The sequence below is a fragment of the Canis lupus genome, chromosome 20 (genome assembly GCF_048164855.1).
Source record: "Canis lupus baileyi chromosome 20, mCanLup2.hap1, whole genome shotgun sequence".
NCBI lineage: Eukaryota > Metazoa > Chordata > Mammalia > Carnivora > Canidae > Canis > Canis lupus.
Genome location: NC_132857.1, coordinates 41,086,170 through 41,104,590, shown reverse-complemented (window position 1 = coordinate 41,104,590; position 18,421 = coordinate 41,086,170). Strand labels below are relative to the sequence as shown.

Sequence of the window (18,421 nt, the reverse complement as noted above, 5' to 3'; positions counted from 1 at the left end):
TTCTAAATTAAATTTAGACAAATTTTTCATCAAGGCTTTAATTCTAAACATTCTAGGGTGTTTAGGAAAAATCTGAAGTAGGCAAAAGAATACCTTTCTTCCTTACCTCTTCCCCTTCTAAGATCTTTTTGTTCATCACTTAGCTTTCCTTGCTTCTAGACCCACTATATCCAATATCTTTCTGCTGTTCTCCAGATTCACTCCCTGCTAGGGAACTCAGATTTCTAGGTATCAGATATATCAATGCTTCTTTCCAGTAAAATCTCTGCATCCTGTAACCTATTTCTCCTTTAAGGGCATTGCTTTCTGAAATGTTAAAATGCATAATGCATCAAAAGTATTTGCTCCTGTCATGGCTAGCTGATCTGTTTTCCTTCACAAGTAACAGAAAGCTGGTCTGAACTGTTTATTTCACCAGGACCTCATTAATGCAGTATGTTGGATGGAGATCTAGTGTATACTCAAAGGTAGATAGGGAGGTTATTTTGGCATATACCCCATTACCAAGAGTAGGCAGCCCATTGACATTGCCCATCCGGGTAAATCAGCATGGATTTTTGACATCATGATTCTCCCATTTTTCGCCCTTGCATCCTTGTTCATGTTGCTCTCTCTCCTTGGAATAACACCCTTCCTTGTCTGTTTGGTGGATGCCTCTCCACCTTTCACAACCCCACTCAGATTTTACCTTTTGAGGTGATGATGTCCCTGACCCCTTGAAACAGAATTATTCATATAGCCCACCTTCTGCCTGGCGTGTGCTTTGTGCATTATTGCCTGCAGCTCACTACATTGTATTTATTTGGAACAAGCTCTACCCTCCTGAGATTTCAGTTTTTAAAGGGCAGAAAGCTTTTAATAGAATAAAATAAAAATTAAAAAACAAACTCCAACTAGCTTTCCCTTCTTAAAATTCTTCTGTGGGATCCCTCCCAACCCCATGCAATATCTTCTGGCTTTCCTTCATCTTTATCCATTTATGTAGTCATTTCTGAGTCTTTTGACTCCCGAAGTGTCTCTTCTACACATTTCTTTGTTTTTCTTCTCCTGTTTCCTATGGTAATCTCTACCCAGTTCACCCCCTATCTGGACCAAGTGGTTCTTACTTTCTAGCTGACCACCATAAGATTCAGCTCCCACAAACACTTCTTTGGTTAAGTAGTTTTCTTCTCTAAAACACTGATTGTTTCTCATCTAGCTATAGGATCAAGGCCAAACTCTGTAGCTTATCATTTAATGTTCTTTATGCTGTGTGTCATAGCAACCTTCCTACCTTCAGTTGAACAAAGATGGACTCACTCAGAGTCTTTGTTGACTGTCCCAATGTCTTGGCCTGTGCTAAATGCCAAATACATTAACTTCAGTTGTAATTAGCCAGGATATAACATTTATTGGGCAGCTATTTCATGACAGGCAAATTTTACCTGTGAGGAAACAAACACAGAAACTCATCACTCACTCACTCAAGTCTATATGACTAGTCAGTGACGGAGCCAGGACAAAAAAGCAGGCAGCCAACACCTAGCACAGCTCCTTTAGCAGTGAACAGAGTCTGACTCAGGCAGATGTTTTCAACTCCACTAAGAAAGAGTAAACCTGGAGATATAAGTGGAGGATTTGTTTGTTATAGTAATTATCACACATTTCAGAGATGATTACATTTTTATCCTTATTCCATTGTGATTTTATCTACAATTAGCTGTTTTCAAATGATAAGCTTCATTCTTTTGGTTGTTGTTAGTCTGGGCAGCTTTCCCAACTTCTTGAGTATGATTAGATACACTCAGTACACCCTGGAGCTGATTCTAGTGTTCCTGTTACACTGTGGGGATGACCTAGGTGCCTCCTGCTCAGTCTTGTGGCTTCAATACTCTTTTCTAGAGATGCAAGGTCAAAGAAAAGTCAGAGTCAAGGGCTGAATTTTCAAAGGACTCCTTTCCAGAACTTAATTAAGAAACCTTAATTAAGGTGTAAAACAGTGTGAAGGGAGAGACAAAGTCACATACAGGTCAGGCCCTGGCATTCAGAGCAGGGAAAGTTTGCTTCAACTGTAGAGTCTTCTGCTTGCACTGGCCCCTTGCTGCTATGATTCTCTCACACCTCTGGCCAGTGCCCTCCCCTTTCCTTATCTGTCTCCTCTATCAAATTATCCTATTTTATGGGAGAAAAAAAACAACTTTCCTTCTACTTTTCTGTAATAAAGTTCTAGTAATAAAAGACAGACTGATAAGAGAAAAATGAATGGAAGTTTATTAATATGTATATCTCGTGTCCATATGGGAGATACCCAGGGAAAATTAGTAACTCAAAGAGGTGGCTTTAGCATTCAGGATTGAATATCATCTTACTAGGGAAAAGGCAGAAGGGACATAGCAGTCTTAAGGGAGTCTAAATGATTTTTAGGAAAGGTGAAAGGGTGCTTAGAAGAATAGAAGGGAAGTAAGTGTGACAAAGTTGGTCTGGACATGGTGTGGACTTCTAGTCCCTCCACGCCCCCCACCCTCCCACCCCCCGCCTCCCGCCCATGCTGAGTCAGTCTTCTGTGGCTGATGAGACTCCCATGTGGGGGAACTGATAACAGTTGAGTTGCTTCTAGAAGGTCTTTTAGGTAGATACTAGGAGTTCAGAGAAAATCTATTCTTGAATTTGCCATTTTCAAGTGCCTACAGCTCAAAATAATCAGTGTACCACAGTGGTATATTTTAGAGTGGCGTATCTTGAGTTCCTACAGATATATATTATGGTGACATATTCTACCTTTCACTGTCAGTTAATGTTTGCCTCAGAATAATCTGGTAAACTACTCACAGTGAGTTGAAATAATAACAATAAATGGGAATTGCAACATAGTGAGTGCCTTCTGTATACCAGGCACTCTAATATGTGGTTCCTTATATGATTTACGCTCTAAATTACAACCCAATAAGATATCCCTGTTTTATTCTTGCTAAAAAGGAAGTTAAGCAAATTCCATAGTATCATACAGCATAGTAGAAAAGTAGAAGTAGTAAAATCACACCTCAGGTTTATCGTCATTCCTATGGCTAGGCCCATTTCCTTCATTAATATGTTTCCCTTCCAAGAGACTTTGCATGTTAGTAGGCAATAACTTAAGCTTATAAATTAACCTTTCATGGGTAACATTTGAAAATCACCCAGGCTAAAGGGTTGGAAGCCTTTTAGGTACTCTCTACTCCTCACACTTTGTAGGACTCTTCTGTGGCTTTGTATAATACCAACAATAAGCCGGTTTCTTTTTAAGATAAAATTTCCCTTCAGTTGCTGTAGCTAAAGATTTGTATTCTTCCTGTCTCCAAATACCCACAGAAAAAGAAAACTAGAAAAGACCCTTAGAAGCCTGTCTCTCGAAGGCTTTTGCTAATTGTCCTAGACCCCTGAGCAAATGATAACATGCACAACTAGAGTACCTGTGCAGTTCTAAGTGCTTTAAATGGTTTAAGCTTGGGTCATCTTCACACCTCCTATGAGATGTGTTAAGTCCCTGTTCTGGGAGGTGAGGACATCGAGATGCTGAGGTAATAAATCTAGTAGAAGTAGAACCCTGGCTTTCTGGAACCAGAGATAATAGTGCCATTTTACACTTCTGCCTCTTCATTATGATCTTCATGCAAATAATGTGTTGTCTCTTGAGGAAGATAACACTTTAATAGCCAATATGCAGATAGTCTGATGAAGCTTGATTCTAAAATAAAACAAAAGCAGGGCAGTGTGCCCATAAAACCTCAGGCTTCTTATATGTGTCTTCCTAAGACAACCTGATTGGTAGCTGCTGTCTGAGTGGGGGACCCCTGTGCTCTCCCAGGTAATATGGGTAGAATAAAGAGGTAGATGACTAATTCTATCTGAGCTAAGAGATCAGCAGGATACACACCCAGGACACTTGTAGGGGACACTAGAAGACAAGACATGAGTGATAGAATAGTGTTATAGACAACAAATACTTGAGTTGCTAGGTTGAAAAAATCAGTATGATATGTGAGGTCAAAGAGAGCATTCTAGAGAGTTTGGACTTGAGTCACAGGACTCAGGAAGGTTTGAAAAGACTCTGTACCCTGCCCTTTCTTGCCTTCCATTAAGAACTTTGATTTGCTTTTTTTTTTTCTTTTACCATCTTGGATGACCCCCCAAAATTAAGTGGTAGGTGATAAGTAGTACCCATTGGAAGGTATGATTTTGATGATAAAACTATGTTCTGGAGCTTCTACTGCAACCCGTGGAGCTTTTCTCAGTGTTACTGCTTCCATATGTGGAGAAGAGGGCATGGAGGAGGGGAGAAACTTGCACAAAAAAGTCCCAAAGCATGAATTTGTCAGTGGAATGATTCTACAATCTAGTAAAATGAGGAAGATTTAAGCTGTTAGAAAAAATTTTTCTTTAGAATCTTCAGGCAAGAATGCTATGCCTTTCTCTGTTCATTACTAATCGAGCACCTTCAGCTATGTTTCCATTTCAAAGAAGAGAGAGAGAGAGAGAGAGAATTACTGTGGTTTGAATAATGGTAATCATGGCATATTTCACATTTTGAAGTTTGAATAATTCACCTGAACTTAATTGCAAAATGAAATACTATATTTGTGCATAGCCCTCTGGTTCTACATTAGGAAAGAAAGGTATATTACACTTCCAAACCCTGACCCTGCTTTGGTTTTAGGAATTTCCATAATGAATCTGAATACCCAGGGGTTTCCCAAAGAATGTGAAATACCAAAAGAATGCTCAGGTGCCTTGAAGGTGGTGAGGATTAATTTAATGGGAAATGATTGCCTTCAGAAAACATGGGGAGGGAAAAAAATAATATAAATAGGTTTTGACATCAGACATTAGCAGATGATTTTATATAGGCATGACAGTATTGTCTTAGCACTTTGTTAATAAAAATTCTGCAGACATTTTTCATATTATGTTTGTGAGGAAATGATCATATAAATAAAAATGGGAGATTGGTGTGGAAAGAATATAAATATTGAACACATTTCATGCTGCATATCAATCAGTTAACAATGGGGTAGTTTCCTTGCCCTTTGTCATTATTCAATGCAAATTTATGAAATGGAAAAGGTATTATAAATTTGTTATGTCATTCGATTACATATTAAAAGGTGTTTTCATTTGAGTTGCAATCCATAAATATTGCATTACTGTGTCTCCTAGTTTCCCGTCAAAATACATTTTCCTCGTTAGGCAAGCATATGCCTTCCCTATGAAGCTGATCACCTTGGATGTGGTCATTAGTTCTGTTCTGTTGTCCAGAGTCAACTATCCTTTTCCTGAACCTCTCAGATGCATAGTTCTAAGAAATGTCATAAAATCCTTCCTTATACAGAATGTTGATAGCAACATGTCCAGACTTGGAAAACCTCCTCTTGTTTTATTATGATTCATTTTGGATAGCAGTCATACCACATTTTGTTCTATAGCACTGAGACTATTTAATTAAGAATTCCAAAAGACCACTTTTCTTTGCATTATATTTTATTTAGACAAAGAACATGCCAAACCTCTGGGGAAGGCTGTTAAATTATTTCTTAATACAGAAGGCCTGTGAAGATTTGTTTCCATCAGATTTCGGTGAAATGTACCATCTGTTCAGCTAAAGAGCTTCTATTACCAAAGCAGGTAGAAATAGGACCATCTTTGTTTTCATCAGCTTTTTGTATCCGTGTGACTATAGTTCCAACTTTCCCAAATCTATTCTAAATCATCAGAGTTCATATCATAGTGACTCTTTTATCTCCTACATACCAGGATCTCTTGTGTATAGGCCAGGCCATGAGGTAATTGACATCAGTCTGGCCCCTAGACAGTTGCTCTGAATTTATCTGGTTTTATTGGTTGGCATGGGACCACTGCTTTCTCTTTCTTTCTTTCTTTCTTTCTTTCTTTCTTTCTTTCTTTCTTTCTTTCTTTCTTTCTTTCTTTCTTTCTTTCTTTTTCTGCTTTCACTTTCATGTGCATTTTTGTAAATACAAGAGCAAATTTTATTCTCTTCCTTTTTCCTTTCTTTCTCCCAACTTTCTTCCCTATTTCATTTGTTTGTTCCTCTCTCTGAACCAAACCAAACGCATACAGGGACACAAATATGCAAGCTCTTTTGTGCCTTTTACACACTGTTCCCTCTTTCTAGGCACGCCTTGCTTAAGTTTTTCCATTGACTAATCCTCCTTTACCTCTATACGCTTACCCCAAACAGTATCAGTTCCTTAAAATTTCTCTCTGTAAAGTGCCTTCCTTACCCACTGCTGGGTGGCTCACCAATCTGCATTCTGTGCCCTGTCTCTCTCTCTTTCTCTCTCTATGCCATTGATTGTGTTGACACCCTTGTTCATGTCCCCATGAAATAGTTCTAACTTCCTTTTGAGTAGAGACTGGTCTTTTATCTTAGTGTTCTTTGCACTCAGCAGTGTTAACACCTGATAATTACTGGATGGATGGATGGATTGTGTTTGGATAGAAATAAAAGTGACTGTCCCTTGCTCTGGGAAATGAAGTATATTAGATATGCTCATTCTCCTACTGGAGCCTTACAATTTAATTGGGAAATTTAAATAAGTATACAGATGTATGAGAGGAAGCAATATATGCTAAGCCCAACATAAAGGGAAAAACAGGTAGAAGAGTATAGAGAAATATGATAAACAGTTCAAAGCTCCAGTAGACAAGGAATTGTTTGAGAAGGAGGTGACATTTGAGTTATTCCTTGAGTTTTATTTCTCTTCACTCTTCTTCCTACTATTATGAGAAGGGGCCAAGGGCACAAACAAACAAAGAAACCCAGGAGAAAAAAAATAGTTTCTTTTTCTTTTCTTTTTTTTTTTTTTTTTTAGATATGGTCAAGAGTAGCTACTCTAAAATAGGTCTTCCTTATTTCATGTTCTTTCACTGCTTAGTAACTATGTGACCTTGATCAAGTTACTTAGGCACTTCAAGCAACAGTTTTTTTTTTTTTTTTTATCAAATGGTGATTAAGGCTGAGTTATTATAAGAAAACAAAGGTAGAGAGAAAGAGATAATTTATGTAACACTCTTACCATGATGGATGGCATACAGTAAGTGCATAATAATAAGTATTTGCTGCTATTGTTGTTATTATTAAAACCCTTTCCAATGAGATGTATCTGTTTCTAAGAGCATTCATTTATTATGCCTTATTACATAAAACAAACAATGTTGTGAAAAGTAACTATGCGACAAAACCCTTTTAAAGTATTTATTAGATTGAACCATATAAAACTCATTTTATAGCTCAAGAATGGTTAAGTTTCAGCAGTTTCATACTGTTCAACTTAATATATATGCTTTAACACATTTAGAATCTGGCCTATAAATCAGAAAGTCTTGAAATGGAAAAATTATACATGAGAAAAGTTTGTGATCTCATGATCCACTAATTTTAAGCAATAGTCACGATTAAACTCTAGTTTGGCAAAGAGATTTGGGACATTCACTGGACTATAGCATTAAATATTGAATAGGTAGCACTTCAATTGCAGTAAGACCTTCACACCCAGATCTTAATTTCTAGCCTAGATTGCAAGCATGGTGAATAACTCAGTCCCTTGTTTTCTTGGTTTTCACAATTTGCCAAACCAGAGATTGAAGTCTATTCTGGAGAATATAGTTCAGATAAAAGTTATGTCGCATCTCTAATGTGCCACAGAGACAGCATACCTGTTGAGATGTAAAAATTGGAAGAGTCTGATAAGCTGTATAGGTTAGGTTCAGAATATTTCAGGAATCCATTTTTTAAAGATTTTATTTATGCATTTATTCATGAGAGGCACACACACACACAGAGAGACAGGCAGAGGGAGAAGCAGGATCCCTATAGGGAGCCTGATATGGGACTCCATCCCTGGACCTGTGATCATGACCCGAGCCAAAGGCAGATGCTCAACCACTGAGCCACCCAGGTGCCCCGGGAATCCATTTGGATATGTAGATTTTAGTGATGTTTGAGCTGATTCTTAAAATATTTGAAAAACTCTACTGTTGGGTATATGGGAGTCACATTATGGAAGGGAATATAATAAGTAGGTCTGGAAGCTAGAAAGCAAGGGGTATATTGCAAGAATCAATTCCATATAGCCATGAAAGGCTGCACCTTTAATCTGACATTATAGTATATGAAGAGGAAAGGGGGGAAATAAGGCCATTGTAAGAAGCAGGTACTTCAAATGCCTCACTGCATGGTTCACTCATTGTCCTGTAAGCAGCAAGGGTGAGTCCATGCAAGGTTTTTAACTAAATTTTTGAAATAGTATGAATGATTCTTAAAAGAAGATTCACTAGGTAAACTGCATAGATAGGAGAACTAGTTAGAAGATTTTCAGAGAAATTTAAGATAAGGAAATGAAGCCTGTTCTACACAGGGACATTGATCAAGGAAAGAGAAGGGCATTGAAAAGAAGGAATTGGCAGTACTTGAGAAGTAGTAGGAAGGAGGGGGCAGTTGAAAAGAGGCTGCAGACCTTTCATCCCAAGTGACTGGGGATGATGATATGAGTATCAATCAGAAAATAAATCTGTCAGTCTACTTGCAGTGCAGAGGGATTTAATCCACAGAAGCACATGCCTGAAAAACAGAAGCTTCAAGGAGCAAAAGTCAGAGTGTCTCTATTAGCTGTCAAGGTCAAGCTACGCTTATGGGTCAGACTTAGGAGGTTGCTGATGCTGCCAAAAGTGGAGAAACCATGTGAACTGATGTGGGTGATGAAGCAGCTGTGTAGCTCTGAGACAGGTGACAGACAGGGAGTGCAGAGTCTAGCCAACTCTGGCAAGCCCACATGATCTGTGCCACTGTTGGCAGGGGAGGAAAAACAGATGCTTCCTTTCAGCTTCCAAAATATTTTGAGTGCACCTCATTCACAAAACCTGAAAGCTGGCAACACAGTCTGGGAAGATGCAGTTCCCAGGCTTCCTGCTGCTGAGCCAACAGGGAAGACATGAGAAAGGCTGGCAAGGTTGCCCAGGGCCCAGAATAGAAGGCAGGACAGGGCAGAGAGTCTATAGAAGATGTGGTGACTGGCAAATATGCATTAGGATCTGGTGGGGCATTGAGTTGTGCAAGTCTGGTAGGCTATAGGAAAGCCACATGTAGGCTTGGAGATTTAGATTTGGAAAAGGTAGAGATGAGATTAGAGAGAAAGATGGAACACAGAGAGAGACAGGCAAGAGAGGGAGAACAAAAGACTGAGATCCTAGCCATGAGGAGTGTCCGTCCTTGGTGATGGAAGAGGGAGATGTCAGTAGGAAGCAGAGAAGTGTTCAGATAGGAAGGAAGGGCACCTAAACAACATAATCAGGATGGTAACAGAGAACGAAGTTTTGAGAAGGAAGAGATGGCCATTGCAGGCAAATTGCTCAGCCCAAAAGAGTCTGAAAAGTTAAATGTGATGATTTCAGGTCTACTGATGATAAAAAACCTCCCTGAGCATAGTGGTCAGGACAAAAGTCAGATAAAAGACCGTTGTTGAAATGGATTAGGTGGGGGGAAATGTGAAAACAGAATAGATAAACTACAAGTGGTAAAGGGTAAAGAGAAAAAATGATGGATAAATTGCAAAAGGAGAGTGGGGACAAAAGAAGTTTCCATTTGGATAAAGTTTATGTTAATTTGTTTGATGTTCGATGAAATAGGAACTCTTGGGAAAGAGACACATAATACCTACTAAAAGGGCAAATTGGAAGCAAAGGTCCAGGATACGTGAGGGAGAATGGAATCCAGAGTTCCAGTCGTAGCCATGGCAGACAGGACTCAGAGTCCTCTACATCTGTAAATTTTCTAATTGGCATTGCCTCTCAGATGATCATGAACATATTGAATTCCCCCAGAGAGTATGGTATTTCAAAGCAAGGACGACAACAATGTTTTTCATAGAATGGTAATCATCCAATCTATCTGTGTAGAAAATCTGGAAATAAAGCACCACCAAAAACACTACCAGTCAGTGTGGATGCAAATTTCCTCATATGTAAGGTGCTTCCTGCCTCAAATAGCTACACTTATTAACTGCTGCATGATAATGATACCTTTCTGTTGCAGACTGTGGTTGGGCCACACTCATACATTAAAAGAAGATTGACATTTGATTTACACAACTTTACTAATCAATTTCTTGGCTGTAGAAAAACTGCGATATCATTTTAGAGCCCCTATTATAGCCTAACAAGAGAGAGATAATTAAGTCCTAGGGGACCCACATTCTAGCCAGGTATTGCAGAAGGGGCCTTTTCTCTCTCCTCCTCAATCCGGGAGAAGACTCTGCATTTCACAATTAAGTGTGCTCCTCTTCTTTGTCTGGGGGAGGCAAGGATGATTGGAAGAAAGTTGAATGTGCTGCTCATTACTTGGTTTTTGACATTTGTTTAGTGTGGGTTTATAGTCTTTCCCTATATGACAATAAAACCACATGGATGGATGGGAAGCCGAGGTCTGCACAGTTTCTTGTGTTCGTATGGAGGGAAAAGGACTTTGACCATAGATCTGAACATCTTAAGGTAGCACAACTTTAAGTTAAAAAACAGTTAATGTTGTATATTTCTATGCATTGTGTGATGGTATTTTCTAGTAGTAAATCAGCATTGTGCACAGATGACCCTTGGACAACAGGGGTTTGAACTACATGGGTCTGCTTGCACATGGATTTTTTTTTTTTTGATACAGTTGAGTACTATAAAAGTATTTTCTGGGGATCCCTGGGTGGCGCAGCGGTTTGGCGCCTGCCTTTGGCCCAGGGCGCGATTCTGGAGTCTTGGGATCAAGTCCCACGTCGGGCTCCCTGCATGGAGCCTGCTTCTCCCTCTGCCTGTGTCTCTGCGTCTCTGCCTCTCTCTCTCTCTCTCTCTCTCTCTGTGACTATCATAAATAAATAAAAATTAAAAAAATAAAAGTATTTTCTCTTCCTTGTGATTTTCTTAATAACATTATTTTTCTAGCTTACTTTATTGTAAGAATACAGTATATGATACTATACAAAATATGTGTTAATTGGCTGTTTTGTTATTTGTAAGACTTTCAGTCAACAGTCAGCTATTAGTACTTAAGTTATGTACAATCAAAAGTTATATGTGGATTTTCATCTCTGCTGGGGGGGTTCAGTGCCCCTAGACCCTGTGTTCAAGGGTGAACAGTATTGTTGCTCATCAGCTGCATTTCAAAACTCATATCACTTGGCAGATTTTGAGTGTTTATCTTTGCTTAGTTTCTGTTTTTTTTATACTAAGTCTGAAATGTGTTCTTTCTTTGATGCTTTTACTTATCAAAGAAAATTTATTTTTTGAACTTAGTTTCAATATATAGGTCCTCTGCCCTTTTCCCCCCAAGTAACCTTGCTTTCATTTTGTAACATTGATAGTTCAAGGATAAATGGACACTATTTTGGCCTAAAGTCACTGTATTTTTCAACATCTATTTCATTGGGCAGAAATGTGCAATAAAAGTGCTGTATAAAACTTGTAATCTATGATAAGAAATACTTGAAGACAATCGGCTTTTATTTAATATTAACGTCGTGGCTGGGGGATTTTGCAGTTATTAGTATCAGTTTTATTTATTGGTATTAGTTTATTGGTATTAGTTTATCAGAGCAGCTTTTTTTCCCTTAGCAACAGATATTCTGATATGGCTATTCTTTATCTTCTCATAGACTCCCCAGGCCAAGAAGGACACACTGTGAATACTGGAGGAAACCTAAATATTCCAACTTGTTGGGAGAAAATACATATGTATAGAGAATACAATGAGACAAGTGCTCAAAATATGAATAGGTACCCACTGAGGAAGAATTACCTTAGAGGTCTTCGTTGACATTGTTTGAAATGTAGCTAATAAACTTCTATGAATCAATGAAGGTAACTTTAAATGTATGTAATTCAGTTGGAAGAGCCTTAACTGATTTGGCTAACAATGATTTAAAATGATTTGCATTTGATTAAAATGCCAACGTATATATAAAACTAAATGGAGCACTTTTACTTTCAGTAGATATATAGACTAGTATGCACACACACTTTAAAAAATATTTTATTTATTTGTTTGATAGAGAGCAAGCATAGGCAGACAGAGCAGCAGGCAGAGGGGGAGGGAGAAGCAGACTCCTTGCTGAGCAGGGAGCCCAATGCAGGGCTTGATCCCAGGACCCCAGGATCATGGGATCATGACCTGAACCTAAGGCAGATGCTTAACTGACTCAGCCACCTAGCTGCCCCTAGTATACAAACTAAAAAGTATACTTCTTATTAAGAAAACTCACTATAAACTATGTAAAAATTACAAACAAAATCAGTAGTTGTGTTTGAAAGTCCCTTCTCCATCAAGCCAAATTCTACTCATTTCTCAAAGTTTAGCCTGCATCAGCACCTCCAGAGAGTATTTCTTAGCCTCTTATATCTCTTTACATTCAAGACATTTTCTTCTGGCACTGATTACATTGTAGAGTAATTGGTGGTCTGCTTGTATCCCACACTTGGCAGCTTTTCTTTACTCGAATTGCTAGTTAGCGCACAAAGCACATCGTAAGCATGATTATCAAATAAGGGGATAGATAAATGAATGAGGCGATAAATGAGTGAATGAATAAATGAGTGAATAATTATTCATATCACAGAAGGTATTATTTTTAAGTTTTCTGCCATTGGAATTAAAATGAGTTTCATCTAAATATGCTTTTCCCTCTATTTTTCAACATTGTATATACCCCAAATGAAGTAATCCCACAACTTAGGAAAGTTCCACTCACCAAGGATAAATTGATACTCCACTGCATCATTTGGGTAATAAAAAAAAAGATGAGGGTGCCTGGGTGACTCAGTCAGTTAAGTGTCTGACTCTTGTTTTTGGCTCAGGTCATGATCTCAGGGTCCTGAGATTGAGCCTTGTGTTGAGCTCCAAGCTCAGTGAGGATTCTGCTTGAGATTCTCTCACTCCCCCATTATCTCTCCCCCCTACTTGCATATACACTCAAGCATGCCCTCTCTCTAAAATCAATCAATCAATCAATCAATCAATCAATCAATCTTTAAAAAATAAAAAGAAAATAAAAAGAAAAAAGAAAAAGAAATGCAATACACACTGGAGCCCCTAACAAGCTAACAAAATCATTGTAAAACTATGAAACCTGGGCATGAAATTGTTTTTATGATGTTTAATAGTGCCAGATAATATAGGGTAAGTGTTTTGGGAGGACAAGAGGGTAAGACATAGATTCACGTATGTTAATAGGCTAGAATATGCTTGTAAAAGATACAGATTCCTGGCCTTCAGTCCCAGAGATTCTGATTTACAGGGTCTCAGGTGGACCTGGGAATCTGAACTTTTAATGAGAACACTTGGTGATTTTTGCAGAATATCCCAGGGAAAATACTTTTCAGTGGAATAAGGAAGTCATCGGGAAAGCAGGAGGTGAGACTTAGGCTGGAGCCTGAAGGATGTTTGGATAGTGATGGAAGGGAATGAGCAAATATCCTTTTTCTTACAGTAATTGGCAGAAATATCTCTATCCAAATTCCAGATTATTATGATGATTGACAGATGCATTTTTGTGACATCCCAGTGTCATGTTACTCTGGGAAGAAATATGGAAGTCATATTACTCTGATGCTTCCTTTTTTTGTTTGTTTTTAATCTAACATAGAAGCAGATTTTAAATTGACTTCTTTTACCCAGTTTTCACTTTTTACCTGCTAAATCTTGACAAGTCTCTACAGCTTAGAGTTTCTAAGAATCAAACATGCCTGTTATTGCCATACTTTGAGTTGTGATGATATTTTAACCAAGGACTATTGGGTGAAGAGTTGTGAAACATTAGATGTCTGCCTCCACTAACAACACTAAGAAACCATTTCTTCCATTTTCTTGCCAATAAAAGTTGGAAGGTTATAAACATTTTGTAGACATGCAGACTGTTTTTCTTGGTTGGTAGAGATTTACTATAAAATAAGCTGCATCAAAAACATGACTATGTACTGTCATGCTGAAGCTTGATAGTGTGTTCTTCAAAGCAAAGCAGACTTTGAAGGTGTTTGTTTGAAGATTCCTTCATCAGAAGGAACACATTTGTGGATAATTCAGAATGCTCAGAAAGACTAATTAATTGCATAGGCTGACAATCAATTTGGCATGAATGAAAGAAAGATGACAATCAATATCGAGCTGAGAAGTGAGAAGAGTTTCAGCAGTGACAGCTCAGTTGCCCAGCAGAGAGAGAAGTGGTACCCAACAAGAAAAGACCAACAAAATGCTTCTTGTCTTTGTTGAGTTTGGGCACTAAGTCATCTAGAGACAGTTTTGTATAATCACACAGGCAAGGTGGGCAGTCTTTGAGAGGTGGTTCCATATATGTCTTCAATTCTGACAATCCAAGTGTGGAAGTCATTATATTAGCACCAGTAACTGGTTCTCTTCTCATTGCTGGGTTCTCAGAAAACTAAATTTACCATCAACCCTAGCAGTTAGTTGGTCCATGTAACTAGTTCTGCCCAATAGCCTTCACATTGAAGTGAAGTTCACATTGAAGTGACAGTTCTGGAATGAGGCAGTAAAAATCCCTACAACATTCTTTAGTTTCTCTTTCCCCAGCTCTGATGAAGGCTTCATGATGAAAAGGTAGGGAAGCCTGAATACTTGGGTTATTCCACTGACAGATTACAATATTTAACATCTAACTAGGATACTTTTGGAATAAAAAAGATGCTATTGATAATTATGCCATCACACTAGGTATAAACTGGACTGCCTGGGAAACAGGACATAGAACCACTCTACGCATGGAGGATAGTTAACTGCTGAGGTATTCAGACCTTGTGTCAGTAAGAAATTTAGTTATTTTTTTTTTAAGTCAGCAAGCTGTTGGGGTTAATACTTGAGCATAACCTACTGTATAATGACTAACACAGTAGGTAATGCTCCTAACAAGCTGTTGTCTGAAACACTGGGGAGAGGTGCTTTATCTCTGTACACTTTTTGAAAATAGATGAAGAGAGTGGGTACCTCTGTAAAGTCTTAACTTGTTTAGCTGATACTCCCAAGGAAGCTGTTCCATTATGCTTCTCATATCACTTCCTAAAGATCTCTAATTCAAACAGTCTTGATTTCTAAAAGAACTATCTTTAAAACCGCAATTTTGAAAAGTGACAATGTATGTAACATTTAACATTTTGTCTTATTGAATCTTCATAACACCTCTCTAAGGTAAAGAGAGCTGGTATGCAATACCCATTTTGCAGACAAGGGAGCTAAGGATCAGAAAATTTGACTTTTTCCTAAGCTATGTGCTGGTAAGAATATCTCCCCCCAGACCTACCTATGCTACTTTAGACAGTACCTGGGACTGAGATATACTTACTGTATTATGCCAGAGGAGTTTGAGGTGGGGATAGGATTTGATAATACCACTTCTCTGGCTGTGCTGTGGTTTTGTAATGTCTGCTTATTTAAGAGAAGCCACTCTGAAATATTGTGGATCAAACATCACAAGACATATGCGATTTAAAGAGCAGGCCCAGTGAAGAATGGCCTATTACCATTCATAAGGCTACAAGAAGCCAGTTTTGTGGATTCATGATGCACTTCTTTACCATAATTGTACCTTTTTTGTCCAGAAAATGTAACACTATAGTTTGACCCCAAATATGGCCAATTGGATTTTCCTGCCTTTGCCCTACACACACACACACACACACACACACACACACATACACACACACACAAATAGTGACAGATTACCACCAGTTACTTACCATTCTGCCTTTTACATTATTCAGATCTAGTGTGATTATTGGCTTGACCTCTCTAAGCTTTAATGACTTAACACTTGTCAAGATCCAAAAAAAGAAAACTCACTAAGGTGTGAAAAATGAGAATCAAATTCAAGATGAGTTTTCCAATGAGAATCAAGTCTAATCATTTCATTCAATTAGTAATTTTCTCCTAGTCAAATCCTAAACACGTCCAGAAGTATGAGAGAATAGAGTATCATCTGTTTGATGTATTCTTTGGGATTATAACTATCTGATGAGGAGACTGTTACAACTGTGGAGAAATGTTATTTGTTGTCTGAAACCTAGCAAACCTCATTTTGAGTATGTAACATCACTATATTGCTGTATTTAAACTTTCAAGAGCCCAGTGAATATTAAGAAAGAAATCTTGGTTGTCTGGTCCACCTTTTATTATTGTTTGACTAAGGTAAAATTGTAAAATTCTTATTTTAAGAAATTGGAAAATGATGCTCCAAGTTGTTACATTAGTTTTCTAGAACGGAAGAGCCTCTGATTAAAATTATTCAGTGACTATTCTCATATTATATTAAAATATTTTTTGTTATTCCTACCAACAGTGGCCTAAAGGAATAAATATTGAGGGCCAATAATAAATTGAACTGTCTGCTATCTTCAGAGTTCCCCTAATATTTGAATACTGAGCTATAAAGGTCTATCCCCCAAATAATACATTTATATTAAAAGTACTTATCTTGGCAATTCAAAGTCTTTTCTGAGCTGTTTCAGACTCAAAGAACATTCATGCTTTGGGCTGCTCAAGAAAATTTTTAAAATAACTAAATCTGGGTTTATTTGTGAAAATTCATTATTCTGAATTCTATTAGGACACATTACAGCGATAGATTTAGAAGTTAAGTAGAGGAGCTTATAAGACTGGACATGAGTGGTTATATGAACTGCTAACTATTTTGTAATAATAAAACATGATCATTGTAATAATTAATAATTATTGCATTAATTAAAACCTCTATTCCCCTAAGAGAATTAACCCATTTTATAGACTTCTTAGGGATTCTTAGGAGCTAGTGCAAACTCTGCCTTCGAAGGGTTAACCAGAACAGTGGAAGCTATTGAACTACATTTTTTCTTGGTACTCACACATATAGGACTCTCCTTCTTTCTTTTTCTTTCTTGATGAGTGTGAACTCTGTAATAGTCAAATGAATCCAAAAATGCAACTCCATGTTCTACCACTGTCAGGAAAAAACACTTGGATTTGCTTGTTAACATTCAAGCAATTCCCTTCAACTCCACACAGAGAATGGGACTTCTCCCCTGAACGCATCTATCCATTTCCCTGCCTTCTCCACGTCTGCCTCTCCCCATTCAGCGAGCTCCCCATGAGGGATCAGCACCAGCCTGCCTATGAGAAAATTTATGGCGCTTTCTGCTCACATACACATGGCCCTGAAGTGAATATGATGTAGTAATTCAAATTGGACTAGCACCTTTCGATCTGTTTATGAATGGTGTTGCATCCCCATGAGTGAATTAGAGCACCTTGGTTTCTGGGCAACAGTATTATTCTTGCAAAATTTGTGCTGAATTAAAAATATATATCATCTAGGAAAGAAATAAGAGATTCCAACCCTCCGACATTTATCGAGAGTGAGTTTCGGTTTCAGGGCAGTTTTCAGTTATCTTTGCTGTAGATTTACTGTTCCTAACCATTGCAGCGGGGATGAGCAGAGATCAGGTTAAGAACATCAAAGTCACAGCCGACCTGGGGATTGTCCCTGCTTACATGCTTAGATGTGCTAGCTTCTAAGTGAGGAAACTCTCATTTTCTGAGGAAACGAGTTGGTTCAGCTGGGTGGAACTCTGTACTAAACCAGCAAAGTTTCCGCATGAACAGTTTCCTGTTAGATTTGAAAATTAGTAGGCTCTTCTCTCCACTCCTAAGCTTGAAGAAAGCTTTGCACTGCAATTAAAATGGGGAAGTAGGATGTGCCGTTGAGCAAAGCAATGAGAGTAGAATGGGAGAAAGGAATTGAAAGCAAATGATATGGGAGGTCATGCAAAATATGTTGTTCATTAAGATAATTCTATCCTTTCTGCCCCAGCACGAGAGCGGTAAGCTGCTCAGAGTTTAGTCAGCCAGAAGTTCGAAGGTGTTGAGGGTGTCCAGGCTAGACTGAATCTAGAACCCTGGCCTCATTAGGGTACTGTTTCAGCCCTCTAAGCTAATTAGCTACAAATGAAGCGTATTGGCTGTGGACTGCATATTCAAGGTGACAAAAAGAGCAAGGAGTTATTTCTGGGAGATAGTTGGTTTGTTTTGCTAATAGCCAGAAACCTGGCATGTTAGCCCCACATGTCACAACTTAAGACTTACCCTCCAGTCTTGCTGGCATCTCTCATTTGTCACTGTTTTTCTCTGGCAACTTAGATTTACATATAGGTCTGTGAGGAAGTGAAAAGGAGTCAGGGATGGATGACTAAAGAAATTATTCAATTCATTCATTCACTCAGAATTTATGGACTACCCACCCAATAATAGTAGCTATGCTCAGGTGCTAGAGATAAACAGGGCAGAAGTCATTGACCTCAAGAAACTCAGAGGTCATTAATAAGGCAGAAATGAATGAGTGTTGGTCTTGCAACCTCTCACAGAAAAGACAAT

At 38.3% G+C, this 18,421-nt stretch overlaps 1 protein-coding gene across 12 annotated transcripts in view; it reads left to right on the top strand.

The window, feature by feature from the left end:
- Positions 1-18,421, top strand: part of NCKAP5 (NCK associated protein 5) — a 966,791-nt gene that overhangs the window by 630,704 nt on the left and 317,666 nt on the right. The gene's annotated exons all lie outside the window — the stretch shown is intronic.